Below are 3,031 nucleotides of genomic sequence, written 5' to 3' on the forward strand. Positions count from 1 at the left end.
CCATTCCTGCCATTAGAGCAAACAATTTTGAGCTGAAACCTCAATTAGTTTCTCTGATGCAGCAGAACTGCAAGTTTCATGGACTTCCATCTGAAGATCCTTTTCAGTTCTTAACTGAATTCTTGTAGATATGTGATACTGTTAAGACTAATGGAGTAGATCCTGAAGTCTACAGGCTCATGCTTTTCCCTTTTGCTGTAAGAGACAGAGCTAGAGTGTGGTTGGACTCTCAACCCAGAGATAGCCTGAACTCTTGGGACAAGCTGGTCACGGCTTTCTTAGCCAAGTTCTTTCCTCCTCAAAATCTGAGCAAGCTTAGAGTGGATGTTCAAACCTTCAGACAGAAAGAAGGTGAATCCCTCTATGAAGCTTGGGAAAGATACAAGCAACTGACCAAAAAGTGTCCTTCTGACATGCTTTCAGAATGGACCATCCTGGATATATTCTATGATGGTCTATCTGAATTGGCTAAGATGTCATTGGATACTTCTGCAGGTGGATCCATTCACCTAAAGAAAACGCCTGCAGAAGCTCAAGAACTCATTGACATGGTTGCTAATAACCAGTTCATGTACACTTCTGAGAGGAATCCTGTGAGTAATGGGACGCCTATGAAGAAGAGAGTTCTTGAAATTGATACTCTGAATGCCATATTGGCTCAGAACAAAATATTGACTCAGCAAGTCAATATGATTTCTCAGAGTCTGAATGGAATGCAAGCTGCATCCAACAGTACTCAAGAGGCATCTTCTGAAGAAGAAGCTTATGATCCTGAAAACCCTGCAATAGCAGAGGTAAATTATATGGGTGAACCTTATGGAAACACATATAATCCATCATGGAGAAATCACCCAAATCTCTCATGGAAGGATCAACAAAAGCCTCAACAAGGCTTTAATAATGGTGGAAGAAATAGGTTCAACAATAATAAACCTTTTCCATCATCCACTCAGCAACAGACAGATAACTCTGAACAAAATATCTCTAATTTAGCAAACTTAGTCTCTGATCTGTCCAAGACCACTGTAAGTTTCATGAATAAAACAAGGTCTTCCATTAGAAATTTGGAAGCACAAGTGGGCCAGCTGAGTAAAAGGATCACTGAAATCCCTCCTAGTACTCTCCCAAGCAATACAGAAGAAAATCCAAAAGGAGAGTGCAAGGCCATTGACATAACCACCATGGCCGAACCTGTAAGGGAGGTTGAGGACGTGAATCCCAGTGAGGAAGACCTCCTGGGACGTCCAGTGATCAATAAGGAGTTTCCCTCTGAGGAACCAAAGGAATCTGAGACTCATCTAGAGACCATAGAGATTCCATTGAACCTCCTTATGCCATTCATGAGCTCTGATGAGTATTCCTCTTCTGAAGAAAATGAGGATGTTACTGAAGAGTAAACTGCCAAGTTTCTTGGTGCAATCATGAAGCTGAATGCCAAATTATTTGGTATTGAGACTTGGGAAGATGAACCTCCCTTGTTAACTAATGAACTGAGTGATCTGGATCAACTGACATTGCCTCAGAAGAAACAGGATCCTGGAAAGTTCTTAATACCTTGTACCATAGGCACCATGACCTTTGAGAAGGCTCTATGTGACCTTGGGTCAGGGATAAACCTCATTCCCCTCTCTGTAATAGAGAAACTGGGAATCTATGGGGTGCAAGCTGCTAAAATCTCATTAGAGATGGCAGACAATTCAAGAAAACAGGCTTATGGACAAGTAGAGGACGTGTTAGTAAAGGTTGAAGGCCTTTACATCCCTGCTGATTTCATAGTCTTAGATACTGGGAAGAATGAGGATGAATCCATTATCCTTGGAAGACCCTTCCTAGCCACAGCAAGAGCTGTGATTGATGTTGACAGAGGTGAATTAGTCCTTCAATTGAATGGGGACTCCCTTGTGTTTACAACTCAAGGTTATCCTTCTATAAACATGGAGAGGAAGCATAAAAAGCTTCTCTCAAAACAGAGTCAACCAGAGCCCCCACAGTCAAACTCTAAGTTTGGTGTTGGGAGGCCACAACCAAACTCTAAGTTTGGTGTTGAACTCCCATATCCAAACTCTAAGTTTGGTGTTGGGAAGTCTCAGCAATGCTCTGAACATCTGTGAGGCTCCATGAGAGCCCACTGTCAAGCTATTGACATTAAAGAAGCGCTTGTTGGGAGGCAACCCAATTTTTATTTATCTAATTTTATTGTTCTTTCATGTTTTATTAGGTTCATGATCATGTGGAGTCACAAAATAAATATAAAAATTGAAAACGAAATCAAAAACAGCAGAAGAAAAATCACACCCTGGAGGAAGACCATACTGGCGTTTAAACGCCAGTAAGAAGTATCTGGCTGGCGTTCAACGCCAGAACAGAGCATGGTTCTGGCGTTGAACGCCCAAAATGGGCAGCATCTGGGCGTTTGAATGCCAGAATTGCACCCTGGAGAAGAGCTGGCGCTGAACGCCCAGAACAAGCATGGTTCTGGCGTTCAACGCCAGAAATGGGCAACAAATGGGCGTTCAACGCCCAGAACAAGCACCAATCTGGCGCTGAACGCCCAGAGTTGTGTGCAAGGGCATTTTGCATGCCTAATTTGGTGCAAGGTTGTAAATCGTTGAACACCTCAGGATCTGTGGACCCCACAGGATCCTCACCTATCTCCACTCACTTCTTCTCACCCCTCTTTCACACAATCCCATAAACACTCTTCCCCAAAACTCTTCACCAATCACCTCAATCTCTCTTCCCTATCACCACTTCACCACTCACATCCATCCACTCTTCCCCATAAACCTACCTCATAAACTCCACCTACCTTCAAAATTCAAAATCAATTTCCCACCCAACCCACCCTAAATGGCCAAACCTAACCCCCCCTCCCTTCCCTATATAAAGCCCTCCATTCTTCCTCATTTTCACACAACACAACCCTCTCTTCTCTTCTTGGCCGAATACACCTCCCCCCTCCCTCTTCTCCACATTTCTTCTTCTTCTTCATCTATTCTAAGTTTGGTGTGGTAAAAGCATAAGCTTTTTT

General features: G+C 43.1%; 1 non-coding gene across 1 annotated transcript; it reads right to left on the reverse strand.

Annotated features, from left to right (window-relative positions):
• Positions 1-311: 311 nt before the first annotated feature.
• Positions 312-419, reverse strand: LOC148578471 (small nucleolar RNA R71). Its single transcript, XR_015903880.1, has one exon. It is a non-coding gene; the product is annotated as a small nucleolar RNA R71 (small nucleolar RNA).
• Positions 420-3,031: the final 2,612 nt, after the last annotated feature.

This window comes from Arachis ipaensis, chromosome B1, assembly GCF_059453495.1.
Source record: "Arachis ipaensis isolate K30076 ecotype BB chromosome B1, ASM5945349v1, whole genome shotgun sequence".
Lineage (NCBI taxonomy): Eukaryota > Viridiplantae > Streptophyta > Magnoliopsida > Fabales > Fabaceae > Arachis > Arachis ipaensis.